The sequence below is a fragment of the Heterodontus francisci genome, chromosome 31, assembly GCF_036365525.1.
Source record: "Heterodontus francisci isolate sHetFra1 chromosome 31, sHetFra1.hap1, whole genome shotgun sequence".
Classification (NCBI taxonomy): Eukaryota; Metazoa; Chordata; class Chondrichthyes; order Heterodontiformes; family Heterodontidae; genus Heterodontus; species Heterodontus francisci.
This window is the reverse complement of record NC_090401.1, coordinates 56,412,417-56,424,734: the sequence shown is the minus strand read 5'-3', so window position 1 is coordinate 56,424,734 and position 12,318 is coordinate 56,412,417. Positions and strand designations below refer to the sequence as shown.

The 12,318-nt window shown below is 43.9% G+C and overlaps 1 long non-coding RNA gene across 1 annotated transcript; it reads right to left on the bottom strand.

The window, feature by feature from the left end:
- Positions 1-1,778: 1,778 nt before the first annotated feature.
- On the bottom strand, positions 1,779-11,701 carry LOC137347007 (uncharacterized). Its single transcript, XR_010968843.1, has 3 exons — positions 11,632-11,701; positions 5,526-5,683; positions 1,779-1,935 (listed from the first exon to the last, which is right to left on the bottom strand). It is a non-coding gene; the product is annotated as an uncharacterized lncRNA (long non-coding RNA).
- Positions 11,702-12,318: the final 617 nt, after the last annotated feature.

Genomic DNA, 12,318 nt, shown 5'->3' with positions numbered 1-12,318 from the left:
TAAGAGCAATGCATGGGAAGACCATAATTTTTTGGGGGCATTCTTTGTAACTGACAATACTGTACCAATGATCATATCTACTTGAGTAAATCACACTCCGCGTATACAGATTGGCTGGTTTCCCTGATATTTGGCAGCAAAAAGTATGTTTTAGTTCTTTGCTCAGCACACTCCACATAGCTGGATGTTTATTGGTTCATTTTTCACAGCTTCCTCTCCCAGAAGCTATTAATTCTTCGGCATCCTTCAGTTGGAGCAAGAGTTGGGGGGGTGGGGGGGAGGGAAAAGCATCAGCCTGTGAATTTCCCTCAGTTAAATTCATGATAGCTCTTCAGTGAGCTCTTGTGATATACTTTTGCAGTTGAACACTACCCTGTCTTCCTCCGTAGAGTGCTTAACTGATATCCTGGGCTGAATGATCCCAGCCCTTTGCAGATGGTGTGTACCATCGAAAAGATGCACTGCAAGAACTTACCAAAGTTCCTTCGACAGCACCTTCCAAACCTGCGACCTCTACTACCTAGAAGGACAAGGGCAGCAGATGCATGGGAACAGCACCACCTGCAAGTTCGCTTCCAAGTCACACACCATCCTGACTTGGAAATATATTGCTGTTCCTTCACTGTTGCTGGGTCAAAATCCTGTACCTAGACCCCAAGGACTACAGCGGTTCAAGAAGGCAGCTCACCGCATCTTCTCAAAGGCAATTAGTGATGCTCACATCCCACAAACAAACAAATAAAAAAAAGGTGGGAGGGCTGGCAATACAGTGGGGGAAGGCATCAGGAGGGGAGCGCAACCTCTTCCCGCCACCATGGCATATTGCCAGTGGTAGGAATCTTAGTGGCTTAGCCATCTAATTGCACCACTTAAGGCCCAATTAAGGGCCACTTCACATGCCAGCGGGCATTTTGCCCATGTCAGTAGAAGCCTGTTGTCACATGGGGAGACTGCTAGGTAATCCCTGGCAACCTCCCAGCAGGTTCCTGGAGGCAAACGGGCTTTTTAATGGGCGTTCCATGGACCATAGAGGGGCCCCACAGTGGCAATAGCTGCCCCTGCGCCTGACTTACTGCCTGTGCACCACAGTGCCCTCTCCAACCCTCCCCCTTCCCCTTCTCCCCGATCAACAGGGCCTGTTTACCTGGCCCCGGCAGTTCAAAAATAAGAACTTCTCTTCGAGGACACCTCGGCATTGAGGCACCCTCATCCTCGTGCTGCACCCTGAGCAGTTGCCACTGCTAGCGGCGATGTTGCTGAGGCTGCTAAGCTGCCAGCCGTCTGATTGGCCCGGCAGCTCTGCAGGAGGTGGGGGGTGGGGGGGGGGGGGGGGGGGGGGGTTGGTCGCCATGCTCAATTGGATGGCAGCCCCGTTGGCAGGACCTCACCCTCAATGGAAAAATTCAGTCCCCTCTTTGCATGTGAAGTTGTTCTAAAGTTTTGACAGACTTTCCCCAACTGAACAAGAAACCATATCCTTGGTCTGTACGGACTTACTGAATTTCCCAAAGCATCAATGGCCAGAAAGGATGGTGGTCTCCCCATCAGGTGATAATATTTGAAACTTACCACCGAGGAGTGTTGCTGCCTCCCTCGTTGTTGGCAAATCCTGTTCCTTCAAGTAGATTGTGCTACTTACAGAACGAGCAGCGCTACCCTCAGATGCTTTACAATGCGGCTGCTGAAGCCAGCAGTGCTATAAAGGTGGAAGAACATTAACTGTTTCACCCAGGTGGCAGCTGGTAAAGATGTCAGCAAATCACTCGCTTAATGTCTTCATTTCGAAGAACTTAGGATTTCTTCAGCTGGTTCCCATGAGGAGGCCAAAGTAAGCAGAGAAAGGTTCGCTACACACCGATGTACGTTAGCTGTGGGTGATTGAAAGACAGTGAAGAACTTTACCAGTTCTGAAGACCTTCACAGTTGATTGCATTACTGCTGATACCAACAAAAAAAAAGACGGCAAATTAATATTCTGTAAAACCTAATATCTATTTATACTTTAGACAGATTATAAAAAACTCAGCAATTAATCTATAACAGGCACATTGCAACAGATAAAATCTAATCTAAAGACTTAAGCCACAGCTTCTATGATTCTATAGCAGGGAGTGAGTTTACTTCGATAGCACTTTCAAAGAGCTGGCATAGACACAATGGGCTGAATGGCCTCCTTCTGTGCTGTATGATTTTAGACAATGGCAAAAGTCCTATTCTACCTTCTCAGGTAGGGAGTTTCAAAGGTCACCTTTTTGTCTCTGCCTCTAGGAAGTTTAAAGATGATATTCTGGCAGGGTCCTTCTTCTTGCTGGGATGGATCTCCCCTCTGCTTCTGGCTCTCTCTGCCTTTCTTAACAGGCAATATCTCTCATTAAAACCCTTATCAGAGACTTGGTTTCTGTCAGGTGACCAAAGTTTCTTTCGCATTCTGTTTCCATAACTGGTGTTGGATGGTGTGGCCATTGTTAGACAATGCGTTTGGATGTTGCTCATCTCTATGCCGTCTTGATAAAGTGGTGTTTTTGCACACCCTTTATCCTGAGTTTGAGTCTCTATGTCTGCAAAGTCATTGTTTGCCCAACTTGTTGAAGAAGGGTAGCCATTAACATTGAATGGGCCATTTGCATTGCTAATGCTTTCTTCAACACTTGACCAGACGTGACGATTAGTTCAGAGTTCCAGCAATGTATTCGCAGTACAGGGGAGGTCACCTGACATCTAACTCCCTCTTGTTTTGCAGCAAATGGTGTCCATTTTGAGTTCAATTCATCAGTTCATTTTATAGTTCATAATTTCTCTTTGCATGAGCATGACAAGAAGTGTAAGATACATTTTGGCAGAAGGGTTAGGGAGAGGTAATATAGAATTAATGGCACAGTCTAAAGAGTGTGCAGGAAAAGAGGGACCTGGGGGTTCATAGATCTTTGAAGGTGGCAGGACATATTGAGAGAGTAATTAACAAAGCATATGGGAGTTTGGGCTTATAAATAAGGGTACTGGATACAAGAGCAGGGAAGTTTTGCTGAACCTTTAAAAGCTTAGGTTAGACCACAACTAGGCTGGTCACCAAACTTTAGGAAGGTTGTGAGGGTCCTTCAGAGGGTGAAGAGGAGATTTACCAGAATGGTTCCAGGGATGAGGGATTTTAGCTACAAAGGTTAGGTTGGAGAAGCTGGAGCAAAGGAGATTGAGGGGAGATTTGATAGAGGTGTACAAAATTATGACAGGTTTAGATAGACAAAGAAATTAGATTAGATTAGATTAGAGATACAGCACTGAAACAGGCCCTTCGGCCCACCGAGTCTGTGCCGAACATCAACCACCCATTTATACTAATCCTACACTAATCCCATATTCCTACCAAACATCCCCACCTGTCCCTATATTTCCCTACCACCTACCTATGCTCGTGACAATTTATAATGGCCAATTTACCTATCAACCTGCAAGTCTTTTGGCTTGTGGGAGGAAACCGGAGCACCCGGAGAAAACCCACGCAGACACAGGGAGAACTTGCAAACTCCACACAGGCAGTACCCGGAATCGAACCCGGGTCCCTGGAGCTATGAGGCTGCGGTGCTAACCACTGCGCCACTGTGCCGCCCTGTTGTTCCATTAGCTGATTGTACAAGGACTAGGGGACACAGATTTAAGGTTTTGGGTAAGAGATGTAGTGGGGATGTAAGGAAGAACTTTTTTATGGCAGCAAGCAGTAATGACCTGGAACTCACTGCCTACAAGAATGGTGGAAGGGGAGAGAATAAATGATTTCAAAATGATATTGGATGGGCACTTGTGGGAAATAAACTTGCAGGGCCATGGGTAGAATGGGACTGACTGGATTGCTCTACAGAGAGCTGGCATGGACTTAATGGCCGAGTGGCCTCCTTCTGTGCCGTAATGACTCTAGGGGCTGGATTTTCAGCCACACCAGGGACAGAAAAAATACATGCATGACCGGTGTGCCAGTTCCCTGGCTCCATCCCGCCTCTGGGTCATTTTTGCAGAGGCTGGATTGGGGGGAGTGGGGAGGTGACAGGGCTACCTGCCCACATTGGCAGGTAGCCAACATGGCTCATTAATAGCCCCTTAAGGCCTATTAAAGGAAGGCGTATGCAATTTTCCAATCGGCCTCCAGGTTCCCGTAAGCAGTGGGAGGCCAGTTTAAGTGCCTGGAGGCAGCATCCTGGTGGCAGACTGGAGGGTGAGGGCAATACTCCAGGCAGGCCTAGAGGCCCTCCCTGCCTGCCTAGATTCAAGAGCAGCCACAGGCTACCCTGTAGAGGAGCTCCAATCACCCCCGACAGTGGTGGCCTGATGGCAAAGGCCAATTTTAATTTCGATTTATAAAGTTGAAGAGAGGGCATCTCCATCTTGAAGTACCCTCGCTCTTACTTACCTTGCATTGCAGCCTGCTACTCCTTTCAAGCTGAAAGGCCTCTGATTGGCCCTCCAGCTTCGGGATCCTGCCCGCCATCCTAAATTGGGCAGCGAGCCTGTATCCATGCCAATTAAGGAGGCGCCCGCCCCCCCTCCCCACCGCCCCATCTAAATCACAATGAGCGAATGTCATCCCCAGGGGCGGGTTCGGAACCTAGAAACAGTCCCGACCACGGTTTCCTGCCCCGTGAGGGAAAATCCTGCCCTACGACTCCAGGAAATGTTGAATCAAAATGTTTTACATTATTGCCTCAATTATGTTCTCGTCTCCATCATGAGTCAGTTCAAGACATTGTTGTCGGCGGGGCCAAACTGTCGAGATTGGTGACATTGTCAGATGAGAAACCCCTCCAAACGTGAGAGCACAGATTTAAAGTATTTGGTAAGAGAAGCAAAACCCACATGAGGAAAAACGTTTTCACGCAGAGAGTGGTTGTCTGGAATGCACTGCCTGAGTGTGCGGTGGGGGCAGGTTCAATTGAAGCATTCAAGAGGGAATTAGACTGTTATATGAAAAGGAAGAATGTGCAGGGTTATGGGGAGAAGGCAGGGGAATGGAACTGAGGGAGTTGCTCTTTCAGAGAGCTAGTGTGGACACGATGGGCCGAATGGCCTCCTTCTGCACTGTAATGATTCTGTGATTCAAACAAGGGCGTTTGTTATAATTTAACAATGAGCCATTCAATGCTCAGCCACACAGCGACGTGTTGGTACCAGGAATGCCAAGATTGGCCAAGGAAAGGTGAACTGGTTCCTCAACAATAGGAGAAGTCATAATTAGCCAAGTCACTCTCACCTATTCCCCCAAGCAGCCAGATACATAGCAACTTGGCCAGAGGCCAAACTGAAGGTCATAAGCCTGCCTTCCTTAGCAAGGAGGATGAAGTACTGAGAGGACTAAAAATAAATTCAAAATTTACATGTTTAAAGAAAAGATTGCAATTTAAAAGGTATAGATGCAGAAGGTCTTGGTTGTGGTCTGCCTTTTTGTCCTAATTTATAGCTGAATGAATCAGGAAGAAGTCAGCTGTAAATAGTGGCAAAGGAGCTCTACGGTGTGTCCCTTAGAAGCAGGCGTCACGTACCTAAGCAACAGGGATGCCAACATGATGATGTGATTCCTGGTGTACCTCACATGTCAACATGCATCATCTATCCTTCCAGAGGTCATGCCGTGCAAGAGAATGTCAAAATCCCATCTCGAGTCCATGGACAGACAGCAACAGGCTAATGTCACTGACAGCTGCTGGGCACAAAAGAGTTGAGTGAGTACGAGATCTGCTTCTGACATCATTTAACACGGATGTGTGCAATGGCTGGACTGTGCACTCAGAATGGAAGATCAACTCACCACGATGACAGATGCTGCGGGGAAAAAGTGTTAGAGGCTAAACACATAAGCAATGGAAGGACTCAATCAGCATTCTGCAGCAGGCTGACAGTCTACACATTTAGCAGTAGATTGAAGACTGTCCAACTATCAGGACTCCTTTGAGGAATCAGATATTTACAAAGATTTATGATTAATTTGGTTCATTTTCTGCCAATTTATTTCTTTTGATTTTATTTTGCTTTTGAGCTGATGACATTGTCCGAAGGATTGCTTTAGAGAACTTATTGAACCAGACAGTTGGAGGGTGATGAATTAAAACGCACTGCTAAAGTGACATGATCACTGAGGCACCCAGGCTATCTCTGCTTATATTAAGCAGACTGCCTGACTCACACTGTGGTTTATGCAGAGGACACATGAGAGTGCTTAGTGATTTACTGAAATATAAACCACCGCATGACATTGGGTGTATAATTCGCAAACCTGAAGGGCAAGTGAGACACACAAACCAAGACGCACAAGTTGTTGTTTTTGTTTTAAATGTTGCTTATACTTTGCTTTGACTGATTTAGTCCAAATTATTGTTTCACAAATTGAGAAAATGTAATGGTTTTTCACTTTGGGGAATTAACATCATGAAAAACTGTGATATACCAAATGATACGAAGTTGCTGTCTCGGGGAGTTGCTCATATGTGCATAATGAAGTACCAGGAAATACAAGATAGTCATTTTGTATTATATAATGAAGGAATCTTCAAGAAATGACTGTTGGTTCAATTCCCAGTCTGCAGACAGAGGTAGTAGGGATGCCACAGTTGGCCTCAGTGCCAATAGGGAAATGGACCCATGGTTCATGCTTCTGAAAATCAGTCACTGAAGTGAGTCTTGATTTTCTGTATAGTGTAAAATGGGTGAATTGCCTTCAGCGGAAATAAAAATGGGGAGAGATTTATAATGGGCTTCCAGCTCGCTATCACCTGCTTTACACTCACACACAAAGTCAAGATCTATCCCACTGAGCCTTGCTGGAAAGTAAGCACAAGTGGATGGCAGGTGAGCACACAATCCTGCTTGTCTGTGATGATCCTTACAGAGAGATACCTGAAGATGCACACTATTGATGAAGAATAGCTAGTACTGACAGCATTGGATGTGTTTGTATGAGTGAGTCATGTGAGGCATTGCACAATTTCAGGAGTCAAAAAATGTGCCTGTTTCAGAGATGATTCACCACAAATAGATTGGTATAATTTTTGGTAAACTACTGACTTTCACAGTGTTTATACCATAGGTCTTAGGTAGGTAATGTAAAAATAGTATAGCAACATTCTCTGACAGTGAGCTCACTGTTGTAGAATGATGCAGTTACGCCACTTGAGACTAATAATTGGAATACTGCAGAGATGGCAAACCTAAGTTATACTGTAGGCTCCACCTCACTCTCTGGACTGCCAGAGCAGGAGCTTTGTGCACCAGCATCCAACTGCTGGCTCCATTTTAATGCTAGCCAAGAGTCAATATGACAGCTAACATCGAAGACTTCAAAAATGGCTCAGCAAGTTTATCCAATAATTAATTGAGCCATACAGACCAAGGAAAGTTCCAGGTCTAATCCCATGCCTGTGCTGAGTTATCTAATCTCAGCCAGAGTAGTAACAGGGGCAATACAATTAGCCCCAGCACCCCTGAGGGTACCAGAGGTTATTTGGCACCCTTGGGAACTGACCTCAGCGAGAAGTCAATGCCTTCCGAATGGGAGGAAATGAAAAAGAGAGTGAATTTTTTGTAAGTTGGGCAACTGGGATTGTTTTGAAATTTGGTTCTGCTTTACTGCAGTCTATGCAAAACTCAAGTAATTGGTAACGATTGCCTCAAAGGTATTCAATCTAGCCAGCTTTATTCCCCTTACATAATTATGTAGTTTGCATAGCTGGTTTGCACTGATGCAAACTATGTGATATAACTGGCCTGAAACCATAGGGTAGTGCTGTGTTCAGTCATGTGACATTGTGTTGTTATGGTAATTACAACCAGATGTCAGTGTGGTTATGATGAGGTTTACCTCCAGCAATGAAGACTTGAAAAGCTGCTGTCAATATATTAGTTCATATGATGCAGAGCAAGATTTCAATGGTCAATATAAAACTAAACCACTACAAACAAACCACAGAAATGTGGCATACATTTTCTTATAACTTCCTACGGTCAGTGACTGTACCTGTGGTTTATTTGATGCACTCTTGCCTTAATGAGAAAGCTGCCTTTTGCCCTCTTCAAAGTCATTTGGCAATTGTTCTTTTTGTATCTAGAATCATAGAATGGTTACAGCACAGAAGAAAACCATTTGGCCCATCAAGCCCATGCCAGTTCTCTGCAAGAGCAATTTAGTTAGTCCCACTCTTTCCCCACGGCCCTGCTAATTTACCCCTTCAGGTATCATCCAATTCCCCTTTGAAAGCCACAATTGAATCTGCCTCCACCATTCTTTCATGCAATGTATTACAGATCCTAACCACTCATTGCATAAAAAGGTTTTTTTCTTTTATCACATTATCACATTGCTGTTTGTGGGAGCTTGCTGTGCACGTACTGGCTGCTGAGTTTCCCGCATTCTAACAGTGACTACACTTCAAACGTACTTCATTGGCTGTCATCTGGTGGTTGTGAAAGGCGCTATATAAATGCAAGGCTTTCTTTTTCTTTTGCCAATCATTTTAAATCTGTACCCTTTGCTTCTTGACCCTTCTTCTAGACCCCTCATGATTTTTGAACAGCTCTATCAAATATCCTCTCAACATTCTTTTCACTAAGGAGAACAACCCCAGATTCTCCATGGAACTGAAGTCCCTCATCCCTAGAAACATTCTCATTAATATTTTCTGCACCCTCTCTCATGCCTTCACATTCTTGCAAGGGAAAGAGAAAAAAAACCCAAAAGAGACCAACAGGCAAGTTATTCATAGCAATAATTAAGGTCTGTTATTGATACCTTCATCCAAGTTCTCACATCTCATAATGCATGTGGGTTGTGTTTGATTGGGTCGGCAGTTCCTGTGATGTATATGCTTTGTTTCATCCCTCCTCTTCCCCAACAGTAAAGTTTATAATGGAGGATTTAATTGAATTATCTTTTCCTTTACTTTTCTCCCTTCATTTGTTATGTGTTTAGGATTCCTACTCCTCCCACACCATTCCCTGACTTTGCGCCAGCAAGTAATCTGTTCCCAATCTTCTGCCAATGCTGGATTTAAGCCAACCACTGGAAGGTGCATCACAGCAGGATTCCTCTCGTCCATTAAACTTACTTTCCACTCATTTGAATGTATGTCCTCCAGTCCTAAATTCCTGGTTTGTTATCAATTAATCTGTTTTTCTTTCTATGCCATTTAATATTTTACACGATAGCCCTCAATTGCCTTCTTTCTAGAACATAAGAAATTAAGAAAAGTCAAGGATGAGGAAAGGCCATTTTTAAACATATACATTCTTGGGATGTGGGCACTGCTGGCAAGGCCACTGGCACCTATTGCCCATCCCTATTTACCATTGAGAAGGTTGTTGGTGTCTGTTTTTCTTGAACCACTGCAGTCCATGTGAGGTAGGTACACCCACAGTGCTGTTAGGAAGGGAGTTCCAGGACGTGGCAAGGGTACCTCCGAAATATTGTTAAGTAGGGAATTCTGGGATTTTGACTCATCAAAGCTCATCCTTCCGATACCCAATGTTCTTTATATATCCAGCAAATCACTACTGTTTTTATTTCTGTTTATTTACAAGGACTCTTTTCCTTAGCTCCTGTGGGAGTTCCTTTCACAACAGCAAGTTAATTATCAAAATAAAAGCAGAGGTTTATGGCACAGAAGGAGTCCAGAGACCGTTCAGCACATTGTGTCACTGCCCTGCTCTCTCCCCTTTGCCTTGCAGCTTATCTGCTTCAAATGTGTTATCTGCTGTTTCTTTGAAAGATTCAATAGCCTCTGCCTCAACTATTTGTGGCAAAACATTCCATGCTCAGCAATTACCTGCGCAAAGAAAGTTTTCCTAATCTCACTTCTCAATCCTTTGTGATGGTTTAAAATTGATGACTCCTTCTCACTCACTAACCAGAGGGAAAAGTCTTTTCTTATTCATCCTATTAAAACTCTTCATAATTTTAAAAAATCTTTATCAAATCTCCTTTAGCTTCTCTGCTCTAGTGGAAGTAACTCCTATATTTCAGTTCTCTTCTCATATGTATCGTTTCTCATCCCTGGCATCAAAGAGTTGGAGTTACTTACAACTTTCTTTAAAAGAAATGTTTGTGCATTTATAAACCCCCTCCATTGCTGTCACACTGTAGCTGCGTATCAATGATCTAAGGGTGCAAGGTAGCAAATTGGCCAGCTTTATGGGCGGCACAGTGGCGCAGTGGTTAGCACCGCAGCCTCACAGCTCCAGCGACCCAGGTTCAATTCTGGGTACTGCCTGTGTGGAGTTTGCAAGTTCTCCCTGTGTCTGTGTGGGTTTCCTTCGGGTGCTCTGGTTTCCTCCCACATGCCAAAGACTTGCTGGTTGATAGGTTAATTGGCCTTTATAAATTGCCCCTAGTATAGGTAGGTGGTAGGGAAATATAGGGACAGGTGGGGATGTGGTAGTAATGTGGAATTAGTGTAGGATTAGTATAAAATGGGTGGTTGATGGTCGGCACAGACTCGGTGGGCCGAAGGGCCTGTTTCAGTGCTGTATCTCTAAACTAAACTAAACTAAATATGGCAACAAATCCCAGCCCTTCAGCGCTTTCACCAAGAAAGTCAAGAGAAGCCATGTCATAGAAACACCATCACCTCCAAGTTAGTTTCCAAGTCACACAGTATCCAGAATGGGATTTATATCATTGTTCCATCATTACAACCAAGTCTAAATCGTGGAATTCTTACCTGACGCCACTGTGAGAGCGCCGTCACCACAAGAACTACAACGGCACTAGGAGAAGGCCCATCAATACCTTCTCTGAGCAGCTAAGATTAGGCAATAAATACGGCCTTGCCAGCATCACCCACGTCCTGGGAACCCATTTTAAAAAAAACTTCATGCTAAATTTTGAAGGCAGACAATTTGCTACCATTTGGTGTCCATTTGTGTGGTGTGTGGGTACTTGCGGTGTGTGAGTGCGTGTCTGTGTGTGTGATGTGTTCAAACAGGACAAGCCAACAAATAGGTTTAGTTGCATGAGGTTCGAGAGTTGGACTGCTCAGGCTCAAGGATTGCAGATTGCAGAGCCCTGATCTAGGGTGTTGCATAGCCACTTCTTAAAATAGCTCTATAATCACAACATGAAAGGTCCAAAATCCACAACTTAAGTCACTCTTAACTTGTAAAACTGCCATTAACTGTACCCACAATTATAAAGGGCATTGCAGACCGAGATTTCATTGGACTTGTGAGTTGGCATCAGACTAACTACATCTTGCAATGGCCTGCTAAGTGTTGGACCTTTGTGTGCATCATGCTGTTATTCGTATCGCAATGAAAACATACAGACACTGAGAATTGACTCTGCTTTGATTTCCAGACCCACCCTGCACTTACTTTGTCTTCAAAGATGAAATTTTAAATAATTCATATATTTAAACTACAGGCTAAAATAAGTTACTGAACGCAATATTTAAAAACCTATCAGTGCAATAACACACTTTCAGGTTACTATTTAAATACCAGCCCTCCTTGCTAAACAGATTGTAATTCAGTAAATTCCAAAAATACCTACTGTTTCCACACAGTTAGGGGCCTCTGGAGGGAGTTGCACGAGTTAAGTTACAAAGTTGAAGTGACGGTAGGTAGAGTTTGGGAGACTCTGAATTTTCTCAGTATACTTACATGGGCTAACAGATTTTTAAATCGATTGTACCCAGAGGTTAGAGATCTCCGTTTCTGTATTGCTGTCCTGGGAATTTGATTACTAAGGGCACATTTACTTGTTGAAGTATAAACCAGGAAACTGATCTGGAGGAAGTTCTGACTCCAGATTTAGGCCACAATTGTGCTACGACCTGCAAAATTTCCTGCAATATTTGCACTCAGACACGTGCAACCGCAAAACAAAAAGATTGCGCAATTTGGGGCTTTTGAGTTATGCACATTAAGTACAAATCTCCTCGATCTTTCACGATCATCTATCAATCCCCCTGCCCAAACTCATCTCCGCCCATAACAATAGCACAGGCCCCAATTTGTGTGAGCCTCATATGTGAATTTTCTGCAACTGTGCTTGTCAAGAGGCTTCGAATTACACCCAGATTTTCAGGTGCCGCAGGAAATAATCATTTTTCAGGTATTTTACAAAAAAAAATTATCCTTATTGAGACCTGAATTGTATTCTCTGTTTCTTTGAATGCATTTTTATGGTATCAGTACACGTCACATTAAACATTAAAAAGCTTCCATAATTGCAGGTTCTTTAACATGCTGTGCCTACTGTGCATGAATGATGGTTTACTAAATTTTACTTTTCATTTTTAAAGAATGAATATATATGATATGAGTTCACCACTCCCCTTGGACCCT